The sequence below is a fragment of the Lissotriton helveticus genome, chromosome 1_2 (genome assembly GCF_964261635.1).
Source record: "Lissotriton helveticus chromosome 1_2, aLisHel1.1, whole genome shotgun sequence".
NCBI classification, from domain to species: domain Eukaryota; kingdom Metazoa; phylum Chordata; class Amphibia; order Caudata; family Salamandridae; genus Lissotriton; species Lissotriton helveticus.
Window position 1 is genome coordinate 154,149,873 of NC_136058.1, and position 15,250 is coordinate 154,165,122.

Genomic DNA, 15,250 nt, shown 5'->3' on the forward strand with positions numbered 1-15,250 from the left:
GATGTGTGGGTTGCAGAGTATTTTGTTGTGCACGCTTAACATTCTATGGTGCATAAATTGATGTGTTTTGTTTTATTTCTGACTGTTTCCGTGTAATGAAGACTCTCGTTAATGTTGCATCAGAGAGAAGCGGGAGGGGGCGAGAAAGGGGGAGGAGAGAGCTGACGACGGCCGGCCGGAGCAGAAGACGGGCACCAAAACAAGCGGGAGGGGGCGGGAAAGGGGGAGGAGAGACGCTGACGACGGCCGGCCGGAGCACGAAGGCGGGCACCAGGAAACAAGCGGGAGGGGGAGCAAGGGAGGTGCCGGCAATGCCGGAACAGAATCGGGGGCGTTCCCGGCGTCGCGTGACGTCGGCAAAAGCCAAAGAATGTCGGGAACGCCCCCGAATCTGGTCCGGCATTGACGGACAGGCCCCTCGTCCAATGGCTAGGCTCCATTTATGGAGCCAGCCAATGAATGACGAGGGCCGAACCAAAGCCACACTACAGATCTCATCAGGATTTCGCCTGCGCGAAAAAGATGCGCAGAGCGCATCTTTTTGGCGAGGCAAAACCTAAAAAGATGAAGGACTTGTGTTTAGATGGCAGAATCACAGGACTATACAACAGGATGTGAGAGGCCCTAAATCAGAGCTCAGCTGCGTCGAGCCTATACCATAAATTAATTAGTCAGCTGACTTTCGGAATCTGGCCGCCGCAGTCATCAGAGACATGGAAGCATGATTTCTGGGCAATCTTCAGGAGAGGCAGTGAGCCACACAGCGATCACAGCCAGGCAGGCTGTATTACTTTAAAATATCACACCAGTAAAGTGAGCAGCTTCAGTGTAATGGTCCGGCGCACCAAAGCTACACAATTAACTTATTTGCGACCGCCAGTAGGAGATAGATATACACACAATCATACATACACACGTGTGGTTAAATTCTTAAAGCTAAATTCGTAATCATATATATTAGAGCAAGTGTGCGTCACAGATTTAAACAAACACTACTTTACAGTTAAGGTATTTGGGTGCACTATGTTTATTTTCTATGCCGCCACGTTGAACAGCTGTGGTGGTTGACCAAAGCCAGAGCTTTGGTCAACAACTACAGCTGTTGAATGTGGCTGCAAATGAGCTACACCTGCTCCCTCTATCATCTAGAGCCCGAAGATGCTAATTAGTTTCGAGAAATGGAAGAATGCAACGAAAAACGGGGATCTTTGAGGCTAACTGATAGATGTGTAAGTGCGATTAAATGTGGTCAAACCCTATTAGGTAAACACAGCGAAGCTTTTTTTTTAACTGCTCTCTGTGAGACACTACCAACAACGTGCAACCAATCACAATACTGTAACATACATATATAAAAAGCAACAATACTTTCTTCACCTGCAGAAAACATACAATACCTGCCATGCTTGGTCCTAATGCAGTGTTCAAAAAACATATGAGACCGTGCACTGCGATCACTTACAAGCTGTCAGAACAAGTCAACCTTGTTTGAACGTAATACAGCCACCGGCCCAAAAAACTGTACATTCCTCCTTAGGCTCTACGGAATGCAAATATGCGCACACACGGCAGGATTCCCTCGACTCCGATTCGAGTCTCCCCGCCACTGTGTCCCAGGACGTGAGGGAGAGCATGTCACATCCGGATATTCCACCCCACGCGGTGCCTCAGCAAGAGCAAGCACTGGGACTACGTCACATCCGGATAAGTATCCTGGCCCTGCCACAGTGTGAGTGACAGTCAGGAGCAACGAATGCTATGGGCAGGCCCCGCCCCCGGTTATTGACAGCGCAGTGTGTGTCAATTTCGCCGTGCGGCGCCGCAAGATATAATTGTTCTTCTTTAGCTATTAATGAACTCTGACTCAGAGCACAGCAAGTAGCTGCTGGCTGGCAGCACCTCTCTCCGAGCAACAGAGCTGGCGCACAGGTGCGTGCACAGGCACCGCCGGTGGCGCACGCTGTCAAGTGGCAAAATGCGTGACAATGCCTTTCAGTGCGGTGTTGCGGAACACCACGCTGAAATGCGTTAGTGTCACACGTGTTGCGTGATACTTGACAGGACTGATTATAACACGTACGAAGCACACACATGCAGGGAGCTGTGTCTGAATTTGCCCCCTTAATGAAAAATGAGGAAGCTGGTCTGGGACGGAAATTGAGCAGCTGGGACCGAGAGCAGAGGATCGATGCTGCTCTTTTTTAACAGCTGCAGCACTTAGCTGAGTATACGCTGGAATTGATGAAGGAAGTGGAGTTGGAAAAATAAAGAGACCGATGCCAATCCATCTGTCCCTTTAATGGCCATTGCACTCACGGCAGTCTTCGTTCTTGCCGCAGAACAATGACGTCACTTCCGGCGCTCCCGTATGTGCGTAAGCTTTTGCTAGAGGAAATCCCCGGCAGACTGATGGTTTATAGTAGGTGATTTTGGCATTGTGTTCGAGGCAGCTGTGCTTTTTAAAAATGTATTTTAGTATTGTGATGGAGTGAATTCGGCAGTCACCATGACGACAAAGCTTGTTTTCCTTTGCAAGACCTATTCATTTAAAGATGGCGGCATGCTGACGCAAGATGCGTTGTAGTCCCTTTTCTGTTTCCATATATCCCGGCTTGGCTCTTTTCCTACTGTCACATCACATCCTCCCCGTGGGCATGTTGCTTCCGCCCGCATCATCAGAGGCAGGATTCACAGCTGACTCTACAGCAGAGCTGTAGCAGATGTACGTACCCAGAGGGACTCCAGCCTCCAAACACCCTCAATGCCGCTCCCCACTGACTCGTCCGCTCCTCCGACAGGCGCCCGATACCAGGACCTAGAGTGAGCACCAACCGACTAAGGTTAGGAGAGATGACATCTGTTCTCTATGCCAATACAGGGGCAAAAAAACCACAATTCTTACCGAGTTTTTTGATGGGAACAGTCCCAGCCCAAACATAAGAGATTACACAGATACTTTTAATGAAAAAGGGTGATGAGAAATATACTATTCCTGAAGAGTACTAAAGCGAGAGACATGCTCCCCTGCCAAACACTGGAGAAAAGCTATCTCATAACTACCTTGCATTGAAATAGTCACGGAGATCCCACTAAAAAGCACGGGGTAAGAGAGGCCATCCCTACAGAGCACCAGGGTAACATACCACGTGCATGAAGGATTACGGGGTAAGTGGGACAACGTCATTGTAGTACACCAGGGTAAGAGAGCCCCCTCCACTATACTTTCAACAAGGCAAGAGGCCACAATCCTGCTAGCTTTAGAGAGCGGTGAAACTACTTGAGTAGTGAGCGAGTGTGATACGCATGACAAGTAACACGACGTATCTAGGTTAAGAGAGATTCGACTCTGCAAACACCAGAGTAAGTGTCACCGCCCCGTCCCTGCATAACACCCAGTCCCTCCTCAAATAGGTCGCCTAGAGGCCATGTTCCCGCTCACCAGAACGATATCCCGTCCCTGTAGAAAATCGGATAAAAAAACCCTGCATTGCAAGAGAGACCCCTAGCCATACAGAGCAGCATAGTGAGAAAGGCCCCTATCCAAACAGAGTAGTATGATGAGAGAGCCATCAATCTTTCAGAGCACCATGTTAAGCTTGACCCTGTCCCTACAGTGTTCCATGAGAGCCCTTTTCTACTGATCTCCAGGAGAAGAGATACCCCATCTCTGCACAACAAGATAAGATAAAACCCATATCTGCACATCACTCGAGAGGCCCCCAGCCTCGCATACAGAGGAGCACGGAATAAGGGAACTCCCCGTTCCCACAGAGCACCAGGACATGCGAGCCTAGGGTGACCACTGGGCATGGAGCCGTATTCGGGACAGGGACTGTAAACATTCAGGGCGAATGGTCAGGTTTACGGACACGAGAGGAAGCCAAGCAATACTATACATGTAAGTAAAGAGATGGCAGTCACACGTACAAGTCAAAATAAGTTCGATGTTATGCTTTGTATAATACAAAGTAGTAGTGATCAAACATTCATATGTCTCTAGGTTTATTTAAAGATTAAAAATATAGCAGACATATGCATGTTAAGCACAAGTTCACAGTCAGTATAAGGGAAAGTTATCACAGCATTTGAACACTTTACTATGAATGACAGTACCAGAAGCAGCTTTCTGTACTTCGAGCACATCAGCAATAGTACTTATTGGTGTTAGTTTTTCTTTTTACAAGTGTGCTTCTTATCAGAACATTTCTGCATCAGCACAGGGAATGTCATTTGTTCACAAGAAACATTTAAGGGATATAGCAAACATGAAATGTTAGAGTAAAAAGAAGACATTACCATATGTACAACATATGCTGTAAAAATTCAAGAAGTGCCTTAATTATTCCTCTTTCCTGTGGATTTCACCCAAAAACTAAGGCAGAAGGTAAATCAACATTTCACTACTGGAACACCCTCCTTCCTGAAGGAATATTTCATAATCACTTCTTAGTTTACCTCTTTCTTCTTCCTTAATCTGTTCTTTGATTTAGGAAAGTTAATGCAAGGAAGACTCCAACCCACAACTAAAATATGCATTCACACAGCTTCTATTGTATGTTCTTCAGGGCTTAAAGTAATAATAACAAATACAATGCTTTGAAATTTCAGAGAAAAAAGCAAGGACTGTAAAAGCAACACCTCTTCAATATCATTGAAGTTGTAATTGAGCACATACATGTTTATCCGCATCTGTGGCAATCGGTTTGTTTAAGGGCCGTAACCTCCTTGGGACTCTGGGCGTAATTCTTTATTCTTCCACCTCTCCTCCCTCGTACCTCATAGCCTGCTTTCACTTCCTTTGTCTTTATTGTGACCAGTGCTTTAAATGGAAAAAAATAAGTGCAGGTACTCACCAAATTGAGATGTGGACTAAGGGGCGGGGCAAGGCTATGGGCATTTCTAAGGGCTCACATTTAATGTGATTGAGATTTAATTGGTGTGCAGATGTGCATAATGATACTAAAGCATTTCAGGTATATATTGATTATTCAATTTCCCCTATAAGTACAAAAAGGTGCGTTTATTATTAAAGTGGGTGTCTCATGGTGCAACACCTAGATCACATATGACTTGCACAAGATATTTTCCTTAACATTTTTTTGGAAAGGTTTAACTATGGTTAACCCTCTTATCTCATTGCCACTTTGCAGACATTACCCAGCCTCTCCTAGGTGGCACAGCTTTGCCTCAAAGCTCCTTACCTGCTGTAAAGTCTGATTGCCTCTTTCTGCAGGTGGGCAAGCTGCTAAAAAGCATGAGCCAGGATACCTGGCTCTGGTTCAGTTTCAGGTACTCTTGCATGACAAGTAAGAATCGTCACTCTTATTTTAGGAAAAATTCCAATTGATCGCTCTACGTGAACATCTTTGTGGTACTTGACTCTCCAGGATTCAGAGTCATGCACCGCAGCAATGGGTCACAGATCCATAAGGCAAGGAGTATTTAAATAAACAGCCAACATGTGTTTCGCCCCTTACATCGGCCGTTTGGCCTTGCGGCTTCCTCAGGGCATCAGGTTTATTAATGGTAAGAGGGAATCCTACTCGGTGTAGCGAAAAGCACATTTTGCAGAGAAACAAGGACGTCCTGTCATTGACGTGTGGAAGTAATCAGTCGGCATGAGGAAGCCCCATGGCCAAACGGCTGATGTAAGGGGCGAAACTCATGTTGGCTGTTTATTTAAATACTCAAGTGCACACTTTCACATTCACTTCAGGTACAGAGTGTAGTAATACAGGGCTTAACGGGCTTGCAACTATACATCTGCAGTGCTGGACACTGCAGACAACACTCTCTCATGCAAGAACATGCACAGGGTCACAGAAGCATTCATGCACGCAGATAGTGCATTCAGTACATGTTTTTTTGGAAACGCTTACATTCACTGCTGCCCACATTACTAAACCATGACTCCAAAGCACACCCAAAGAGGAAAACACATGCGAGCAAGTCACATTTTGTATTGGGTTAAAAGGTAGTAATCTCAGCCGCGAGTGCTCTATATTTTTTAACCTATTCTATGTGGGATATTTCAAGGAGCACATCATGCTGCATTTTAGCTGCTTCTAAGTGCTATAAGGAATGAGGCATGCGGGTGAAGTACTTGGGCCACTCTGGGGTTGCACATTTACCTGGATAAGCATTATTGTTTGGATTCTACAGGCCGAGAGACTGACTAGGGCATTTGACCAGTAGTTTGCTTTTAATGCAGTCTTCCATTGATGCCAAGAACTACATTGTTTGCCTGCTAGTCAGGCTAAAGGCTGAGTGAAAGAAGTGACAAAGGGAGGAAGCATGGATGAAAATGAACCCGCAAGAATGAGAAAGAAACAGGAAGCGTAGGGTGCTGAACGAAAGAGGCATGAGGTTGAATCAAGACTAGGCAGCATTGATATTCGATAACCCCAGGATTTGGCAGTGAAGCACAGGGCTCCATCGGAAAACTCTGGGCTACTCCACTTATTTAACTTTATTCACAAATTAGGCGCTGTGTTTACATGTGATGCTGCATAAGGATAACCATATATAATACTTTTGTTCACAAGAAAACACAGTGCAAGTGGAGGGCCATGTTTGTGTGTTTTTTGGGAGTTTTTTTGCAATGGAACTAACTGATATTTTGTGAAACAGTTTAGCCAAAGTAAAATGAATCAATTAATAAAAAAGTAACAAGCATTCGTAAATTCATTAGGTCTCGCCTATTTGACAATATTTTTTGCATTTTTGGTAAGTTTTACATTGGCGAGCACATATGCAATGGAAGTTAAAGAAACTCCATAAAAGTGAGGATAACATTAATGTAAATATCTAAACTGCGTGGGGAAGAGGAGGCAAAGAAACATGAGGATAGATGGCACATACCTCTAACTACTAGAATTGAGCATAGTGGGTTGGCAGAATGGCATACGCTGGGACAGGAATGGCGGCAAACTGAAAAACATGAGAACACACATGAAAGAAAATGCCATAATTTTGAGAGTACTTAGTTGTACCTGTACACTACAGAACTTTGTGAGGATGCGGTAGGTAGTGCATGCCGGGACAAAGTTACAAGGACTGAAAAACGGGGAAACTTCCTCGCAGTGCAGAAATAAATGCTGCAGGGTCCACTAGGCAGAAGAACTACGACACAATATCAATGCTAAGAAAAGCCGGGCACAATGATTATCCAGAAGCTGGTATGGCACTGGTGCAGAAATACTGTAAACGTGCGGGCACTATGGGAACTGGTTATTAAAAGGCTTTTGAACTAAACAGTGGGCAGCATGGTGAGGGCTGGTAGACGGCCGGATGTTGAGGAATGGATTAATACTCGCCTTATGGGGCAAGATGCAGATAGATCCCAGGTGGTGGAAACGCATTCATTCGTCGATCTAGAGGGATATACAAGCCGGCATCAGGTTGGAAATCTGGTCTGCGTACATACTACCCATGCAAAACGTGAGTAATCAGGCTGCCTTGGGGACCATTTGCCACCGCCAAATAGGTCCTTGCAAAATGGCGTCTGCCGACCTCAAGTCTTTGTCGCTAGAAGTACCCATCGGCTACGCCCCCATAGTCAACTAGAGCGTGATACACCGCACGCAGAGCACATGCGCATAATGTAAAATACTGCCATCTGGTAAATGGTTTGTCAAGAAAAGACGGCACATACACAAAGTCATGCCCCTCAGAAAGTCACGCCATTTGTAAAGACCTAAAGCCCATTTCCAGCAAAGTGTGCACCAAACCTTAGCGCCCAGACACCCATACCGCAATTGAACCATACTAAAAATGTGTTTAATCACTCAGCTGAAGAGCGAGAGTGTAAACAAAAATAGGAATCTCAGTGAGCATGCACCCCCTATATAGCCAATCAGCTGGAAGCTGAGGAAAACAAAAGTTCCAGCCCTGTTTTGAAGTCGGAGGTCAGAGCGACTAAAAATATGTTTAATCACTCATGCAGGACCCCGCAGATGACAGTAGTTATGGGTGTCTAATGTGAGTGAAAGGAAGGGGCTGTAGCAAAGACAAAACATAAAAAAAACATAAAAAAAGTTCCACAAAAGCGGATATAAACAGAACTTGGGCCCCAGGACATTGATAAAAGATACATGTGAGGACCAACAGGAAATAGTATGCTACAGCCAATAGAAATTGAAGAAAAGTAAGTGGCAAAGACAGGAACAAATGAAAAGCAAGAGGGTGGGGGATGTAAGCCCCTTTTAAGATTTATATTAAATACAATAGATTTCACAAAGCTGTGCATGGGAAACGGAACAACAGGAAATAGTATGCTACAGCCTCTAGAAATGGAGGAAACGGCAGTGGTAAGCACTGGAACCAATAATAAGCAAGCTGGTGGGATATAAACCACGATTTCACCAGCGTTGTGCAGGCAAAACCTAAAAAGTAAAGGCACACACAAAGGGGAATAGAATGAGACCGAAACATGGTGTTATACCACTGTGGCAGTGACAAACACCTAGTGCATTCTTGTGTCTATCCAGCAATAAAAGAGATGTGTTGTAAGTGTGAAATGCGGTGGCACTTTTCCAGGTGTGCAAAGTATCAGCAGATACCAGGGACAAGAGATGTAGAAGAACTGAGTTAGTAGACCAAGTAATTCTTACAGTGAGGGATGGTGACGAGGATGGTCCCATTCAATTCAATTTTGTTAACCACCTCCCTCCCATGAAGGATTTCAAAACAATGCATTGTACATTTACTGTATCATAAAAATAGCATAATGATTACAATTGGAGTACAATTAATAGAATTCCGGTTAACAGATTTTAAAATACTGTAAGTTAGTAAAGAAAGGAGGGCATAAAACAAATGGAAAGCTTATTTGACATCTTATGTACAGTGCTCTGATACTCTTGAATCATGTTCATGCTTTATAAAACATTCTAAATACATTTGCAATTATATACACTATTCCTTAAAAAATGTGTTTCTCAGATAGTGCCACTAACTAAGTTAAAATGTGTTACAGAAAAACAGGACATATGAAAATCTTGGACCCCTTCAGAACATAAAGTGCATGTTCATTCTTGGCATCTTCCCATTTTCCAATAACACTGTAAACATAGTTCTAGCTAGTTAATGGTAAGCAAATTATGTCAAAGGACATTGAGGACTATCTAAGAGGCAATCTAACTAGAGGTTATCGAACAGTTGGCAGCACTATGTCACCCCAGAACTAACAATATAGTGGAGAGGTTGAATAAAACACTTAAGGGCGAGAGAAACAGGTGTTTGGTAATAGTATTTGGAAAAGAGAGTTGTTGTTTATAGGCTGACTCCAAACAGAACAGTAGATTTGTTGCCCTTTGAGGTGTTTGGAGGAAGCCCAGTTCTTCACTGTGCATGGGATACAGGTGAAAGTCGAAGCAAGTCAGCAGGAATAATAAGAAATAAAAAATCAGTGTTAGGAAGAAGCATAATACGACAGAACACATTATGAATGCTTGGAGAGCTACAGGAGACATCGAAGTAAACAAAGGAAATTGGGTGCATATACAATTATTAGTGAGCATTGTGAAAGAGACACATGTGTGCCCTTATGCTATCCAGTTAAACCTCGTACTATTCAAGACCATAACGACAGCGGAGGGCAAATTATAGAACCTACAGAGAGTTGTAATCTAGAGGGAGAATTATTCCAAGGGGCAGCAAGAAATAGCAAAGTTCTTCCAGAGGGAGGCAGAAGGCAATCTGGAAGATATGGAAATGAGAACAAATTTAATGAAAACAGGTGCTTAAGGAGGTGTACATTATTTCGAAAAAGATTTGACTACTATTAGAGGAAGTCCAGTTGGACTTATTTATCAATGTATTTATGCGTGTATGTTTCTGTAATTTAACATATCTTCATCTGAACGTACATACGTTCTCTATGGTTCCATCATGCAATGAAAGGAAGGGGTGTGCTATCCTCGATTCAAACCCACTCTGGGTGAAGTTGAATATTTAGAACATATTCCAGTAGTTATGCCTTGAAATTTGGAATCCAATCCCGAAGAATGTTGTGTCGAAGCTCTCATTTACGCATTACTAAATAGTGTTTCTCATCATCCAGCTCCCTTTGGACTTATGTGCAAACAACACTGATATTCTCTATTCCCCAGCCTTTCCAGAAGGTCCCACTGAGACAAAAAGAAACACCTAGAAATACAGCCTCGGACAACTTTGTATAGACCATTACAGATTGAACTAGCAAATGTTCTGAGCCACTCTTATACTATTATGGAATAAAAGTCACCACAGTAATACAGATGGTTAGATATCATACAATCCGTTACTAAGTTATAACTCAAATGTAAAGAAATATATTTACCCTGCTTGCAGTACATGATTTTACTAAGTGAAACACCGTTCACCTGCATTGACAGGGCACCTCTTTATGATTTAATAAACAATTGGTCAAAAGTATGGTAATTCTACTGAAAGGTAGAAAGGTAGGCAGAATAACAGGTAAGCCACCGAGAGCAAGCATTCTTATTTTCAAAAACATCCAACTTTGGTTAATGAGGGCATTGCCATCTAATCCAAATAGAAGCAAGACACAGACTCTCCTGTAGATATCTGCCCAGGCCACCTCCTCACTTATCAGTGCCGCTCGACCTACAGGCCAAGTTTGAATAAGGCTATAGTCAAGTCAAGAAATTAAAGTTACAAAATAAAAAGAGGTAAAATTATTTGTTATTGTAGGTATGTAGTACGTCCCTCATAAAATTAGAAATACTAGGTGTGCACCCATAATCCACCCCACTGGCAATTAAACTCTGCATTCTGATCGATAACCGACTATTTTTCTCCTACCAACACAAAACCATTACCAGCGCTAGTCCTCTTAAGTTACTCAACTGCACAGCATTCCACTCATCATACCGTAAACAAAAATACAAAGTAGTGGATGGAGCTATGATCTGCTAAAATTCAACTACTTCTGTTGCCTTTGTTTTGGCCTCTTGGATACTTAATCAGTCATCAATGACTGCAAAATGCAGCAACAGGACTACTTGTATAGTTGGAAAATTTCCGACCAATATCCCTTCTGCCTTGGGTCGCCAAAATTGCGGAGGCCCACACCAATAACATCCTTTTTGGCTTTTTGAACAACAGCGGTACCTTAGACAGCACCCAGAATGGTTTTCGTCCCGGTCATAGTACCGAGACTGCGCTTTTAGCGGCGAGTGAACATCTGCAGACCATTCTAGATGAGGGACAAACTGAGGCTCTGATACTGCTCGACCTCAGTGCTGCGTTCGACACTGTCTCCAATCAGATCCTTCTACATCGCCTAGAGGAGGCAGGGGTGGTCGGTCTGGCACTGGATTGGTTCTGTTCTTTCCTCTCTGACAGAGCTTTCCAGGTCTCAGCCCCCCCCCTCCTCTCTCTCATCCATTCCATCAAGCAGGGGGTTCCTCAGGGCTCGGCATTAAGCCCTGGCCTGTTTAACCTCTACGTCCAACCCCTGGCGGGAGTGGTGCGGGACCATGGCTTGACCATGGTTTTGTATGCGGATGACACGCAACTGGTGGTGGCCCTTTCTGATGACCAGGCTCGGGGCGCCGCGCAGTTTCGAAATGGGCTAGAGGTGGTAGCACGCTGAATGACCACCAACTGTCTTCAACTTAACGCTAGCAAGTGAGAAGTGCTGTTGGTGGGGAATGACAAGGGGCTCTGGAGTACGCAGTGGTGGCTGGCGTCCTTGGGAAGCGCCCCCACCCCTATGTTGGTGGTAAAGAACTTGGGGATCTGGTTTGACTCCACTTTTGGGGGTTCAGGAGCATACCAATAAGTTCGCTGGTACCTGTTTTGGACTCCTACGGGGTCTGAGGCCCATATTGGGGTTCTTCGACCCAGCCACCCGCCAGTTAATTGTGCAGGCGACTATTTTATCCCGACTGGACTACGCTAACTCTCTGATGTTAGGCGCCAATAAGGCGGAGATGAATCGCCTTCAGCAAGTCCAGAATACAGCCGCTCGTGTTCTGCTCAGGCTCCCTAGAACCTGCTCCACGTCAGGTGCCTTGCAGAGCCTTCACAGGTTACTTGTTCCTAAGAGGATCGAATTGAAGGCACGTTTTCTGACCGTTAAAATCCTAAAACTCTCGTCCCCTGAGATTTTATCTAATTTATTGGTTCCCTATGTCCCCACACGCCAGCTACGCTCTGCTGAGCAATCCCTGGCTTCAGTCCCCCAGGTGAAACGCCTCAGAGCGGGGGGCCGGTCATTTCGCTGTCTTGCCACTAAATTGTGGAATTCTCTCCCTCTTCAGACTCGTCGTTTGGATGACCTGCTACCTTTCCGCAAGGTCTTTAAAACTCATTTGTTCCCTATGTGCTAGCCCTGCTTTCTTCTGACAATGCTATCAGCGCCGGGCCGCCCCTATGCTGGGGCAGCTGCGCGCTTTATAAGCTTACCTAACAACTAAGATCAACTATATAGAACATGGAATTCCAGTAGCAGCTCAGGTCCACTGGGTACTAGTCCATCTGCTCATTAAATTGTAAGCCATATTATTGTGAAGAAAGTGCACCCTGAAGCTGGGCCAAGACTTCTGATGATCATGTTCCACAGCAATGCATCTTTGACACAATTAGAATTAGGCAAACAGTCATTTGCTTAAGGGGCATGCATTTGGTAAACTGCCACCTGGGACGAGAGGCTTTGGGAGCACAAAGCCTTTGGAACACACCTCCACCAACTCTGCACACCTAAAGTGAGCATCTGAAATTCAGGAATGGTGCTACAAGCCTGGTGGATTTTCCTCATTAAGACCTAGGTGCTGCTAATTATCTCCTTGAAGTCTTTGGGGAGCGTGCACACTTTAGAAGCTAGAAAATACCAAGAAACCAAGTAGATTGTCTAAAAATAATTTACCACATCTGCAAATTCTCTCTAATCCCGAATACATGTAGTTAGCAGCAAGATTGGTTTACTTCGATTCTCTCCAGGCCAAAACTTATTTTAAAGCATCCGGCTCCAGTGACTGAATTATGGCGACTATGCGTATTATCTCCAGAGTTCCATGTAACGCAAATCCACACATGCTTGGATAATTCCCATGTGGAGAAGAGAACTACTGAAATGGGCCGTGAGTGCAGCAATCACAAGACAGCACATGAGAGAATCTTGTAATTGCTCACTTAGTTCAGAAGACGATTTCATCCACCCTAACAAAAAGAAATGACAAGAAATCGCCTTGAATCGGTATACAAGTCCTAACTGTGCCAGTTCAGCTTGTGGTACATTTCCCCTGGCCTTGAAAAATCTCTTGCAAGACGACCAAGCCTCGAGGGAGAACGCCAGCAGGGACCGTACTCATAGGTGATAACTTTTCACCCCATCTGTGGTGCTACCCATTGGTAATGGAATTCCACTGAACTCGAGCACCCGCTTTTGACCAAAGAATTTAAACCATATCCTAATAACTAGGATCTTCCATCTGTTGTTGATGTAGACATCGTAAGACTGTACAATATACCATGACCAGTACATTTCTGAGCATATATTTGAAATCTATTCAAGACCATTTGATGACAAGTACAATTTCATACTTCCATACTCTGAAACCCGCTGTTGATTACGAACTGAAAAGTGCCAAATGTTTAAAGTTGGTATAATCAACAACACTATTAAAAAATAAGTATCATATCTACATACATCAAGTTCACTCCTTCGGTGCAAGTGTAAACTTTGGAAGTCAGTCAGTCTTACTAACTTTAAAGGCTCCATCAAATGAAAGTCTCATATTTGGCCACAATTTTTTCTGTCAAAATATTATAATATGGCCAAAAACCGTTGCAACCAACTTGTATCGATTTTAGTGCCTCGTGTCGACATAGCGCAAATCATGTAGTTTTGCCCCACTAGTACATTTTTTTCCCTTTTCTGCTGCGACCCAGCAAATGTTTACCATCTATTAAAATGCACTTCAATAAACATGACGTTCAAGGAACATACGCCGCAAAACAACTTTCCCAGTTGTCAGCTGGGTGTGGAGGAAACATTGGTCACTAAAAGTGAAGGCTACTAAAAAAACTAATAACTGGATTCAAATAGAGTGGCACATTTTCACAGTGCTTTAAAAAGTGTGAGCACCCGACCCAAATGGTACTAATTTCAGACACGTTAGAAAGGTGAAAGGCTGAGTCTACCACATCTTTAGTTAAAGCCGTCATATGCACGGTGCAACCAAATCATGCAGGTAGTCATTACACTAATCTGCCAGATTGGAGCAATTAGGAAAGGAGATCTGCTAATTCAGTCATCACAAAGTACATTGAGCAAGGGAGACGTAGGCATTTACATTAATTAAGCACGTTTTTCGCGACCTGTCCAAGACGTAATGTAGGTCGTTTTCTGACGCTGCAGTGGTGACTCAGCTTCACAGTGCACTCAAATGAATTGGACTGGAAGCATGTGTCACGTTAGGAAAGGGTCCAATGTTTAATTGAGTGAATAGAAGGATCTGTCTCACAAAACCGTGGTAACTCGAGGGGGGCAGTGCAAAAAAAAAGGAAAACACAAAACCTCGCCATTCTCAGAGTCTTCCGTTCAGGAAGATGTTAAGAAAGGTGGGTCTAAAGTCGGCGATAAGAGCAGACCGCAGCCTTAAGCAGCAGGAAACCTAAACCTGGAGAATCGGAGGCCACGTGGCACTGGTGACTGAAGACGGGACATGGATTGACTGAGAAAGAACTGTGCCATTCATCTACTATAGGAGTTGTATGTTCTACAGTGGCAGGCACAATGTGTGTATAAAGAGGAAGAGGATTAATATGCCAAACTTACACCAAGGTGCAAATTGCTATGAGGAGGACATGGCCAAAAATTCTCGGCTGACTGGACAATGCCTAAATTTGTCTCGGTTGCCAAAATTTGTTTTGGTTGCCAATCAACTTTACAAGGGGATGGAACACTGGCATTTTAGAGCAGGCGATGCAGATACTGTTGGCTAAAGCTGCTTTTGATTGTGAGTTTGCACATCCTGCCCTTAATGCATGTTTAAGGGAAATGGGATGTATGACATTACAACGCATGCTTTTACATCGCATGCTTTTACAACACGGTTTTTACAACGCATACCATTACAACGCGTAGTGCTTTTAGGCGCTGGATAGTGAATTGTTTAATTTACTATTCCAACTCCAGTCCCCGTGGATAGTAGGGAAGGTGTTGGATAGTACATTAAACCTATTCCCTATCCTAGAGCGCCCCCCAGCGCGATGCGTTGTAATGGTTTGCGTTGTAAAA

General features: G+C 44.1%; 1 protein-coding gene across 4 annotated transcripts in view; it reads left to right on the forward strand.

Moving 5' to 3' along the window:
- The first annotated feature begins 2,614 nt into the window (after nucleotides 1–2,614).
- The window catches only part of YIPF1 (Yip1 domain family member 1), a 163,630-nt gene continuing 150,994 nt past the window's right edge, over nucleotides 2,615–15,250 (forward strand). Inside the window, exon 1 of one of the 4 annotated variants that reach the window (XM_078670416.1) lies at nucleotides 2,615–2,840. The gene's annotated coding sequence lies outside the window, so the exon portion shown is untranslated. Of the gene's footprint in view, nucleotides 3,899–15,250 lie in introns of all 4 variants that reach the window. The other 3 variants (XM_078670426.1, XM_078670432.1, XM_078670440.1) reach the window with 3 other exon arrangements.